At 56.8% G+C, this 12719-nt stretch overlaps 1 protein-coding gene across 2 annotated transcripts in view; it reads left to right on the forward strand.

Annotated features, from left to right (window-relative positions):
* LOC141155309 (connector enhancer of kinase suppressor of ras 2-like) overlaps positions 1-12719 on the forward strand; it is a 586755-nt gene that overhangs the window by 259120 nt on the left and 314916 nt on the right. The gene's annotated exons all lie outside the window — the stretch shown is intronic.

Here is a 12719-nt window from a genome sequence, read left to right on the forward strand (position 1 = left end):
GAGCGAGAGCCTTCTCTTCTGACTCCAGCACCTGGTCCCTTTCCATTTTCATAACAGATTATGGTGCCTGGAATATAAAGGAGACCTCTGTAATTATAGGAGCATAGGGGTCCTGCTGCTCCGCGCACTGTACTGGTAATGGAGAGCGTTCTTGTGTCCTACAGTCCTGGTCTGTGTCCTCTGGGGAGGCAGAACTGCTCCGATATTATGGTCCCATGTCATTGTCTCACCTTCCAGCAGATTTAGTCAAATGCAAATCTCTGTAAATATTCTCACCCTTGTACTTTCACAAAAGAAACCAGGATGCAGCACTAAACTGCGGGGAGGAGGGGTGTGCAGCTGCAGTCTTCACCTTTCTCTGTAAGGAGAAGGGTCAGCAGGACTCTGATTGGCTCAGAGTGCACAGCTCAGCTATGACATCACTGTCATGCAAGGTGTGTGAAAGACTAAGTGCAACACAAAGGGAAGGAGGAAAGGGAGCCCAGACTCTAGGGAAAGGCGGGAGCGGAGACCTCCTAGGCTGATCTGATACCACCCTGTCTCCACTAACGCCCCTATATTGGTTCCTCACCACTCGCCACACGTGAACCTAAACCCTGTATTTCCCTAGCGCTTGACCCTGGATAGGGAAGGGGGGGGGGATGAGCAGGAGTCGATCCCCACTGACGACTAAAGACAACAAGCTCCTAGCATTCCCAAAGAAACATGCGAGTATCACCGGCCCCTCCCTGCTGCAAAGTGAAACTATTTAAACACCTAAGCCAGGGTATCAATTAGCAGGAAGGAGGTAGCCGCTGGATCCTCGAGTGAAACAGCTAAGAAGGTGTCTGTAATGCCAAGCGAAGAGATCTTCTGCAACCAACTGCAGGGCGACTGTCTGTCACATCTGACACACCCGTGACAATCACATTAAGAAGCCCGGCCGCTACAGTGGGCGAGCAGGAGTTTCCTTTTGCAGTGATTGGTAAAATAATGTGTCTGGGTTCAGATTTGTCTTTATTCAGGAGATGTGTAAAAAATATTGTACGATGTCCGAGCCCCAGTTACCCGTCTCTGATGTCAGATTGTAAATGTGAGACGTCTGAGCTCCGGCAGGCCGTGTCTGCGCCTGTAAAGAAGCCGTTGTAGCTTCCCCTGATCCTCGGGGGCTGGGCTTATGAGGAGGGGCGGTCTTCATCAGGCTGTAATCTTTCATTAGTAACCTATTAGGGGATTGCTCTGTAAGTACTTGTCATAGTGTAACATATCAGGTAGTGGCGCCCCCAGCTGTTCACATTGAGGTTTGATCCTGTCTGCCCATAACAGCGGACGGGGGCCCCAACCTAAATTCCATGAGACTGGAGGAGGACAAGCAATGTGACGTCCAGCCTGGAGTAAATCAGGACTGGGGCTCCTCATGGTTAGTTTTTTGGGCCCCTCTGCTCTGTGGCGCCCCTGGTGGTATTCGTCCAGACCAAGGACAGTGATTCACGTCTCCATTATTTTCTGCCTCCCGTGGACTTCATGTAATTGCATTAGTGCCGCTGCCGCCGCTGGTGTAACCGGTGCGCACGTCGGTTGTGTCCGCAGCCATGAAATCTTTGTAAGCAGATAATCCATTTCATGCTCCATTCCGAGGATCCTCGTTCTTTCTGTTCTTTAATTTGAAGACAGAAGTAAAATCGTCTCTTCCTTCTGAGCAAAGCAAATTCGAAGCGAGTGATTTCCTGAGCAGGAGACATTGTACTTCTAGGTGGCTCTTCGTGGTCCTATCACGGGGGTCCGGTGTCGTAGCCCAGGGGGCGACTCACTCTGCTTCCTGGGGTCCCATACAGGTCACATTACCATAGACATAATGTAATGATCCATTCCTGACAACCACATTCCCAAAGACATAACACTGTTGTCAGATGGGTGGTCCCTCTCCTATGTGACCTGGGGGTGCAGAACCAGAATCGCCTGACGTAGTCGGAGAGAACAAAGACATAAGGGAAGGAGTCAGATAGAAAGTCGGTATCAGTGAGATTAAAGTAACAAATTGCTACAAAGTAGCAACTACAGAGTGACAATGAGCCCAGGGGTGCGGGGGGCCATACATCACTGTGGGAGCGGGGGGCCATACAGCACTGTGGGAGGGGAGGGCCATACAGCACTGTGGGAGCGGGGGGCCACCATACAACACTGTGGGTGCGGGAGCGGTGGGCCATACAGCACTGTGGAAGGGGGGGGCACCATACAGCACTGTGGGAGCGAGGGGTGTCATACAGCACTGTGGGAGCGAGGGACCATACAGCACTGTGGGAGCGGGGGGCCATACAGCACTGTGGGAGCGGGAGCGGGGGGCCATACAGCACTGTGGGAGTAGGAGCGGGGGGCCATAAAGCACTGTGGGAGGGGGGGCCATACAGCACTGTGGGAGGGGGGGCCATAGAGCACTGTGGAAGCGGGGGGCACCATACAGCACTGTGGGAGCGGGGGACCATACAGCACTGTGGGAGCGGGGGACCATACAAGCACTGTGGGAGGGGGGGCCATACAGCACTGTGGGAGCGGGGGGCCATACAGCACTGTGGGAGCGGGAGCGGGGGGCTATAAAGCACTGTGGGAGGGTGGGCCATACAGCACTGTGGAAGCGGGGGGCACCATACAGCACTGTGGGAGCGGGGGACCATACAGCACTGTGGGAGCGGGGGGCCATACAGCACTGTGGGAGCAGGGGGGCCATACAGCGCTGTGGGAGTGGGGGGCGCCATACATCACTGTGGGATTGAGGGGCCATACAGCACTGTGGGAGCGGGGCATGCAGCGCTGTGGGAGCGGGGGGAGCCATACAGCGCTGTGGGAGCGGGGGGCCATACCGCACTGTGGGAGCAGGGGCCATACAGCACTGTGGTGGGAGCGGGGGGCCCTACCGCACTGTGGGAGCGGGGGGCCGTACAGCACTGTGGGAGCGGGGGACGCCATACAGCACTTTGGGAGCCATACAGCACTGTGGGAGGGGGGCCATACAGCACTGTGGGAGGGGGGGCCATACAGCACTGTGGGAGTGGGGGGCCATAGAGCACTGTGGGAGCCATACAGCACTGTGGGAGGGGGGCCATACAGCATTGTGGGAGGGGGGGCCATACAGCACTGTGGGAGTGGGGGGCCATACAGCACTGTGGGAGGGGGGGCCATACAGCACTGTGGGAGGGGGGGGCCATAGAGCACTGTGGGAGCCATACAGCACTGTGGGAGGGGGGCCATACAGCACTGTGGGAGGGGGCGCCATACAGCACTGTGGGAGCGGGGACCATACAGCACTGTGGAAGCGGGGGGTGCCATACAGCACTGTGGGAGTGGGGGGTGCCATACAGCACTGTGGTATCGGGGGGCCATACAGCACTGTGGGATCGGGGGGCCATACAGCACTGTGGGAGTGGGGGGTGCCATACAGCACTGTGGGAGTGGGGGGTGCCATACAGCACTGTGGGAGCGGGGGGCCATACAGCACTGTGGGAGCGGGGGGCCATACAGCACTGTGGGAGCGGGAGGCCGTACAGCACTGTGGGAGCGGGGGGCCGTACAGCACTGTGGGAGCGGGGGGCCGTACAGCACTGTGGGAGCGGGGGGCGCAATACAGCACTGTGGGAGTGGGGGGCCATAAAACACTGTGGGGGCGGGGGGACTATACAGCACTGTGGGAGCGGGGGGTGCCATACAGCACTGTGGGAGTGGGGGGTGCCATACAGCACTGTGGTATCGGGGGCCATACAGCACTGTGGGAGCGGGGGGCCATACAGCACTGTGGGAGCGGGGGGCCATACAGCACCGTGGGAGGGGGGCCATACAGCACTGTGGGAGCGGGGGGCGCCATACAGCACCGTGCGAGCGGGGCCATACAGCACTGTGGGAGTGGGGCGCCATACAGCACTGTGGGAGCGGGGGCCATACAGCACTGTGGGAGTGGGGCGCCATACAGCACTGTGGGAGCGAGGGGCGCCATACAGCACTGTGGGAGCGAGGGTCCATACAGCACTGTGGGAGCGGGGGGCCATACAGCACTGTGGGAGCGGGAGCGGGGGGCCATACAGCACTGTGGGAGTGGGAGCGGGGGGCCATAAAGCACTGTGGGAGGGGGGGCCATACAGCACTGTGGAAGCGGGGGGCACCATACAGCACTGTGGGAGCGGGGACCATACAAGCACTGTGGGAGGGGGGGCCATACAGCACTGTGGGAGCGGGAGCGGGGGGCCATACAGCACTGTGGGAGCGGGGGGCCATAAAGCACTGTGGGAGGGTGGGCCATACAGCACTGTGGAAGCGGGGGGCACCATACAGCACTGTGGGAGCGGGGGACCATACAGCACTGTGGGAGCGGGGGGCCATACAGCACTGTGGGAGCAGGGGGGCCATGCAGCGCTGTGGGAGTGGGGGGCGCCATACATCACTGTGGGATTGAGGGGCCATAAAGCACTGTGGGAGCGGGGCATGCAGCGCTGTGGGAGCGGGGGGAGCCATACAGCGCTGTGGGAGCGGGGGGCCATACCGCACTGTGGGAGCAGGGGCCATACAGCACTGTGGTGGGAGCGGGGGGCCCTACCGCACTGTGGGAGCGGGGGGCCGTACAGCACTGTGGGAGCGGGGGACGCCATACAGCACTTTGGGAGCCATACAGCACTGTGGGAGGGGGGCCATACAGCACTGTGGGAGTGGGGGGCCATAGAGCACTGTGGGAGTGGGGGGCCATAGAGCACTGTGGGAGCCATACAGCATTGTGGGAGGGGGGCCATACAGCATTGTGGGAGGGGGGGCCATACAGCACTGTGGGAGTGGGGGGCCATACAGCACTGTGGGAGGGGGGGCCATACAGCACTGTGGGAGGGGGGGGCCATAGAGCACTGTGGGAGCCATACAGCACTGTGGGAGGGGGGCCATACAGCATTGTGGGAGGGGGCGCCATACAGCACTGTGGGAGCGGGGACCATACAGCACTGTGGGAGCGGGGGGTGCCATACAGCACTGTGGGAGTGGGGGGTGCCATACAGCACTGTGGTATCGGGGGGCCATACAGCACTGTGGGATCGGGGGGCCATACAGCACTGTGGGAGTGGGGGGTGCCATACAGCACTGTGGGATCGGGGGGCCATACAGCACTGTGGGAGTGGGGGGCCATAAAGCACTGTGGGGGCGGGGGACTATACAGCACTGTGGGAGCGGGGGGTGCCATACAGCACTGTGGGAGTGGGGGGTGCCATACAGCACTGTGGTATCGGGGGCCATACAGCACTGTGGGAGCGGGGGGCCATACAGCACCGTGGGAGGGGGGCCATACAGCACTGTGGGAGCGGGGGGCGCCATACAGCACCGTGCGAGCGGGGCCATACAGCACTGTGGGAGTGGGGCACCATACAGCACTGTGGGAGTGGGGCGCCATACAGCACTGTAGAGCGGGGGGCCATACAGCACTGTGGGAGCGGGGCGCCATACAGCACTGTGGGAGTGGGGGCCATACAGCACTGTGGAGCGGGAGCGGGGGGCCATACAGCACCGTGGAGCGGGGGGCCATACAGCACCGTGGGAGTGGGGCGCCATACAGCACTGTGGGAGTGGGGCGCCATACAGCACTGTGGGAGCGGGGCCATACAGCACTGTGGGAGTGGGGCGCCATACAGCACTGTGGGAGCGGGGACCATACAGCACTGTGGAGCGGGGGGCCATACAGCACTGTGGGAGCGGGGGGCCATACAGCACTGTGGGAGGGGGGCCATACAGCACTGTGGGAGTGGGGCGCCATACAGCACTGTAGAGCGGGGGGCCATACAGCACTGTGGGAGCGGGGCCATACAGCACTGTGGGAGTGGGGCGCCATACAGCACTGTAGAGCGGGGGGCCATACAGCACTGTGGGAGCGGGGCGCCATACAGCACTGTGGGAGTGGGGGCCATACAGCACTGTGGAGCGGGAGCGGGGGGCCATACAGCACCGTGGAGCGGGGGGCCATACAGCACCGTGGGAGTGGGGCGCCATACAGCACTGTGGGAGTGGGGCGCCATACAGCACTGTGGAGCGGGGGGCCATACAGCACTGTGGGAGCGGGGGGCCATACAGCACTGTAGAGCGGGGGGCCATACAGCACTGTGGGAGTGGGGCGCCATACAGCACTGTGGGAGGGGGGGGCCATAGAGCACTGTGGGAGCCATACAGCACTGTGGGAGGGGGCGCCATACAGCACTGTAGCGCGGGGGGCCATACAGCACCGTGGAGCGGGGGTCCTCTATTTGGTGACACACTCCATCCACAGAAGCCTCCGCTGTAACGAGATGTATACTAATGACTGATTTGCCGCCTCGTGTATGTGCTGTGGACTCGCAGGTTGTGATGTGTCGGCCGCTCGGAGCGTCTCATACATCAGTGCTGATGTCACTGCGCTCCTCTCCACGGTCCCCGCACAGGATGGAGGATGATGGAGATGCTGCTGCCACATGATAGATGGAGCATTCAGGGGCATTGTACTGTACGGGATGGGAGCCAGCGTCAGCCAACATGATCATCAGCCTGCGCCGCGGCTGACAGGGACAAATCACATGACCTTCACCTGTTCTGCTGCGGCGATCACAGGATTCCCAGAACGTGGACCTGGCCTTTGTATCAGTCCGAAAGTGACAAAGACCCCGGAATGTAACGAAAAAGAGACACCGCGGAATAACCAAACCTGATCCCATATAACAGCGCTGTGCAGAAGTGTTAGGCAGGGGGCAGCAAGTGCTGCAAACCAGAAGACGTAAAAAATAGAAATGATAAAAGATTATTTTATCAATTAATGAAATGCAAAGTGACTGAAGAGAAATGTAAATCCCAGTATCTGATGACCGCCCGTCACCTCCATCATCAGTATCTGATGACCGCCCGTCACCTCCATCATCAGTATCTGGTGACCGCTCATCATCTCCATCATCAGTATCTGGTGACCGCCCATCACCTCCATCATCAGTATCTGGTGACCGCTCATCATCTCCATCATCAGTATCTGGTGACCGCCCATCACCTCCATCATCAGTATCTGGTGACCGCCCGTCACCTCCATCATCAGTATCTGGTGACCGCCCGTCACCTCCATCATCATTATCTGGTGACCAGCCGTCGCCTCCATCATCAGTATCTGGTGACCGCCCGTCATCTCCATCATCAGTATCTGGTGACCGCCCGTGGCCACCATCATCAGTATCTGTTGACCGCTTGTTGCCTCCATCATCAGTGTCTGGTGACCTCCTGTAGTCTTCATCACTTCTTCGGTCACCAGATACTGATGATGGAGGCGACGGGCGGTCACCAGATACTGATGATGGAGGAGACGGGCGGTCACCAGATACTGATGATGGAGGAGACGGGCGGTCACCAGATACTGACGATGGAAGCGACGGGCGGTCACCAGATACTGATGATGGAGGCGACGGGCGGTCACCTGATACTGATGATGGAGGGGCGGTCACCAGATACTGATGATGGAGGCAACGGGCAGTCACCAGATACTGATGATGGAGGAGACGGGCGGTCACCAGATACTGATGATGGAGGCGACAGGCGGTCACCAGATACTGATGATGGAGGAGACGGGCGGTCACCAGATACTGATGATGGAGGTGACGGGCGGTCACCAGATACTGATGATGGAGGTGACGGGCGGTCACCAGATACTGATGATGGAGGCAGCGGGCAGTCACCAGATACTGATGATGGAGGCAGCGGGCAGTCACCAGATACTGATGATGGAGGTGACGGGCGGTCACCAGATACTGATGATGGAGGTGATGGGCGGTCACCAGATACTGATGATGGAGGTGACAGGCGGTCACCAGATACTGATGATGGAGGTGACGAGCGGTCACCAGATACTGATGATGAAGGCGACGGGCGGTCACCAGATACTGATGATGGAGGTGATGGCCGGTCACCATATACTGATGATGGAGGCAAAGGGCAGTCACCAGATACTGATGATGGAGGCGACGGGCGGTCACCAGATACTGATGATGGAGGCGACGGGCGGTCACCAGATACTGATGATGGAGGCGACGGGCGGTCACCAGATACTGATGATGGAGGCGACGGGCGGTCACCAGATACTGATGATGGAGGCGACGGGCGGTCACCAGATACTGATGATGGAGGTGACGGGCGGTCACCAGATACTGATGATGGAGGTGACGGGCGGTCACCAGATACTGATGATGGAGGTGACGGGCGGTCACCAGATACTGATGATGGAGGTGACGGGCGGTCACCAGATACTGATGATGGAGGCCACGGGCGGTCACCAGATACTGATGATGGAGGTGATGGGCGGTCACCAGATACTGATGATGGAGGTGACGGGCGGTCACCAGATACTGATGATGAAGGCGACGGGCGGTCACCAGATACTGATGATGGAGGTGATGGGCGGTCACCATATACTGATGATGGAGGCGACGGGCAGTCACCAGATACTGATGATGGAGGTAACGGGCGGTCACCAGATACTGATGATGGAGGCGACGGGCGGTCACCAGATACTGATGATGGAGGTGACGGGCGGTCACCAGATACTGATGATGGAGGTGACGGGCGGTCACCAGATACTGATGATGGAGGTGACGAGCGGTCACCAGATACTGATGATGAAGGCGACGGGCGGTCACCAGATACTGATGATGGAGGCGACGGGCAGTCACCAGATACTGATGATGGAGGTAACGGGCGGTCACCAGATACTGATGATGGAGGCGACGGGCGGTCACCAGATACTGATGATGGAGGCCACGGGCGGTCACCAGATACTGATGATGGAGGTGACGGGCGGTCACCAGATACTGATGATGGAGGTGACGGGCGGTCACCAGATACTGATGATGGAGGCCACGGGCGGTCACCAGATACTGATGATGTACCTTTATCCTTTCTTTATGGAGCGCAGGCTGCACCGTGTGAACGTCTCGGGAGCAGATGGCGTCTATAGAGTTAAGTTATCGAATTTGGGTTTATTTTTTGGAGGGCCCCCTCACCCGCCTCTTCACACAGAAGTGATCTGGAGTGTCCTGTTGACATTATCAGGAACACGACTCTGATTTCGGCAGCGTCTTACGAGGAGCGCAACGGAGAAGTGGAAACACGATTTAAGAACTTTCATTAAACCACTAAATAGATTTCATTAATCACGGAATCATTTTCATCAAATCTGAACCTAATAATTATAATTTCCTTCATGTTCATCTTAGGAAAGCAGAAGACGGGGCAGCGCCTGACCCCGAAAAATGCTGGTGTCATTACATCATATGAGTGATGTCACCACCAGGGGGCGGCGCTGACAACTCTCACACTGGACACAGGCGGGTTGTCAGCTCTCCACTCTGTGGTTGGAGGTTTTTCTGCTTTTTTTCTGATCATTACTGAATAATTTATATTTAATTCTAGGATTTATTTTTAGCCAGTAAATTCCGCAATGACTATCAGGTGTAAGTATGTGCCCCCCGCTCCTCTTTCTTTAGTTTGCAGCTGAACACAACCGGAGGGAATTGGGCTTATTTTTAGCATTGTTCAGATCCTTCTCTACAGATCTGCAGAACATCGCTTCTCCACCTCCTGACAGATTCATAGTGATATATTCTACAGACTGTTACACCACTGACCCATCTGCAGAACATCGCTCCTCCACCTCCTGACAGATTCATAGTGATATATCCTACAGACTATTACACCACTGACCCATCTGCAGAACATTGCTCCTCCACCTCCTGACAGATACATAGTGATATATCCTGCAGACTATTACACCACTCTCCCCTCTACAGACCTGCAGAACATCGCTCATCCACCACCTGACAGATGCATAGTGATATATCCTGCAGACTATTACACCACTGACCCATCTGCAGAACATCGCTCCTCCACCTCCTGATAGATGCATAGTGATATATCCTACAGACTATTACACCACTGACCCATCTGCAGAACATCGCTCCTCCACCTCCTGACAGATGCATAGTGATATATCCTAGAAAAAAAACACAACAAAAAAAAGCAGTAGTATTTACCTGCTCAGTTCTTCAGCCCTAATGCAGCAAACCCATATAGCAAAGATGGCGGCTGTACAGGTGCAATATACTGATGAGACAATCACTCACAACCTACCATTTCATGGAGGCGGTGATTGCTTAGTATTAGAATTGCACACAAAGTGGCCTGTATAGGGGGCTGTTCACACCAGGGTAGTGCACAGTATCCGGCTTACAGCCTATTAGTTACGCCCCTACTATTAGATTAGGCGGGCTGCCCGGTACTATCTAAGTGCACCCCATGAGAACAGACACCCTAGTTTACAATGCCAGCGCTAATGGGCCCGGCTGCACCCTGGAATATAAAAGTGCAAAAATGCATGTATATAATATATGAGGTATTGGTCAATATTTTGGCCAAAATACGCAAGTTCTTAACCCGCGTCAAGGGTCCTCATGCTTACAGGTGATATATCCTGCAGACTATTACACCCTGTCCTCTCTGCGGTGGTCCCTGGTGTGTATGGTATATGTTGGTGCTGACTGTCTTGAGCGTAGTCTTCCTCGGTGCACCTCGTGGTTTGCGCTCAGACGTGCAGTCGCGTTTCTGCGCCGCTCCGGTTGTACTCCGGGACTCGTCTTTCCAGACGTTATTGTCTTCTGGTTGCAGCCGTCGCCAGTTTTTCCCGCTGTTGTCACTCGCCGTCCTGTCGGCGCCATTAGGTAAATTTCCTGAGAGCGGCGCTTGGGGAGAAACGAGCCCAAACAGCCGCTGAGCGCCCACACATGGCGGAGGTCCGTAGAGTGACACACCCAGCACCAGAGAAGCTGTGACATCACTGCAGAGGGGGCGGTGACATCACACAGACGGCGGTGACATCACTACAGATAGGGTGGTGACATCACTACAGGGAGGGCGGTGACATCACTGCAGAGAGGGCGGTGACATCACTACAGAGAGGGCGGTGACATCACTACAGAGAGGGCGGTGACATCACTACAGAGGGGGCGGTGACATCACTACAGAGAGGGCGGTGACATCACTACAGAGAGGGAGTGACATCACCACAGAGGGGGCGGTGACATCACTACAGAGAGGGCGGTGACATCACTGCTGAGAGGGCGGTGACATCACACATAGAGGGCAGTGACGTCGCTACAGAGGGGGGCAGTGACATCACTATTCTGAGGGCGGTGACATCACTACAGAGAGGATAATGACATCACTACAGAGAGGGCGGTGACATCACTATGCTGAGGGCAGTGACATCACTATGCTGAGGGCGGTGACATCACTACAGAGAGGATAATGACATCACTACAGAGAGGCCGGTGACATCACTATAGAGAGGGCGGTGACATCACTACAGAGAGGATAATGACATCACTACAGAGAGGGCGGTGACATCACTATGCTGAGGGCAGTGACATCACTATGCTGAGGGCGGTGACATCACTGCAGAGAGGATAATGACATCACTACAGAGAGGCCGGTGACATCACTATAGAGAGGGCGGTGACATCACTACAGAGAGGATAATGTCATCACTACAGAGAGGGCGGTGACATCACTATAGAGAGGGCAGTGACATCACTACAGAGAGGGCGGTGACATCACTATGCTGAGGGCAGTGACATCACTATGCTGAGGGCGGTGACATCACTACAGAGAGGATAATGACATCACTACAGAGAGGCCGGTGACATCACTATAGAGAGGGCGGTGACATCACTACAGAGAGGTCGGTGACATCACTATGCTGAGGGCGGTGACATCACTACAGAGAGGATAATGACATCACTACAGAGAGGGCGGCGACATCACTATGCTGAGGGCGGTGACATCACTACAGAGAGGGCGGTGACATCACTATGCTGAAGGCGGTGACATCACTACAGAGAGGGCGGTGACATCACTATGCTGAGGGCGGTGACATCACTACAGAGAGGGCGGTGACTTCACTATGCTGAGGGCGGTGACATCACTACAGAGAGGGCGATGACATCACTACAGAGAGGGCGGTGACATCACTACAGGGAGGGCGGTGACATCACTACAGAGAGGGCGGGGACATCACTATGCTGAGGGCGGTGACATCACTACAGAGAGGGCGGTGACTTCACTACAGGGAGGGCGGTGACATCACTACAGAGAGGGCGGTGACATCACTACAGGGAGGGCGATGACATCACTACAGAGAGGGCGGTGACATCACTACAGAGAGGGAGTGACATCACTACAGAGAGGGCGACGACATCACTACAGGGAGGGCGGTGACATCACTACAGGGAGGGCGATGACATCACTACAGAGAGGGAGTGACATCACTACAGAGAGGGCGGTGACATCACTACAGGGAGGGCGATGACATCACTACAGAGAGGGCGGTGACATCACTACAGAGAGGGCGGTGACATCACTACAGGGAGGGCGATGACATCACTACAGAGAGGGCGGTGACATCACTACAGAGAGGGAGTGACATCACTACAGAGAGGGCGACGACATCACTACAGAGAGGGCGGTGACATCACTACAGGGAGGGAGTGACATCACTACAGAGAGGGCGACGACATCACTACAGGGAGGGCGATGACATCACTACAGAGAGGGCGGTGACATCACTATGCTGAGGGCGGTGACATCACTACAGAGAGGGCGATGACATCACTACAGAGGGCGGTGACATCAGTATGCTGAGGGCGGTGACATCACTACGCTGAGGG

The sequence above is a fragment of the Phyllobates terribilis genome, unplaced genomic scaffold, assembly GCF_046119375.1.
Source record: "Phyllobates terribilis strain yellow unplaced genomic scaffold, ASM4611937v1 Scaffold_7__3_contigs__length_470593459, whole genome shotgun sequence".
Classification (NCBI taxonomy): Eukaryota; Metazoa; Chordata; class Amphibia; order Anura; family Dendrobatidae; genus Phyllobates; species Phyllobates terribilis.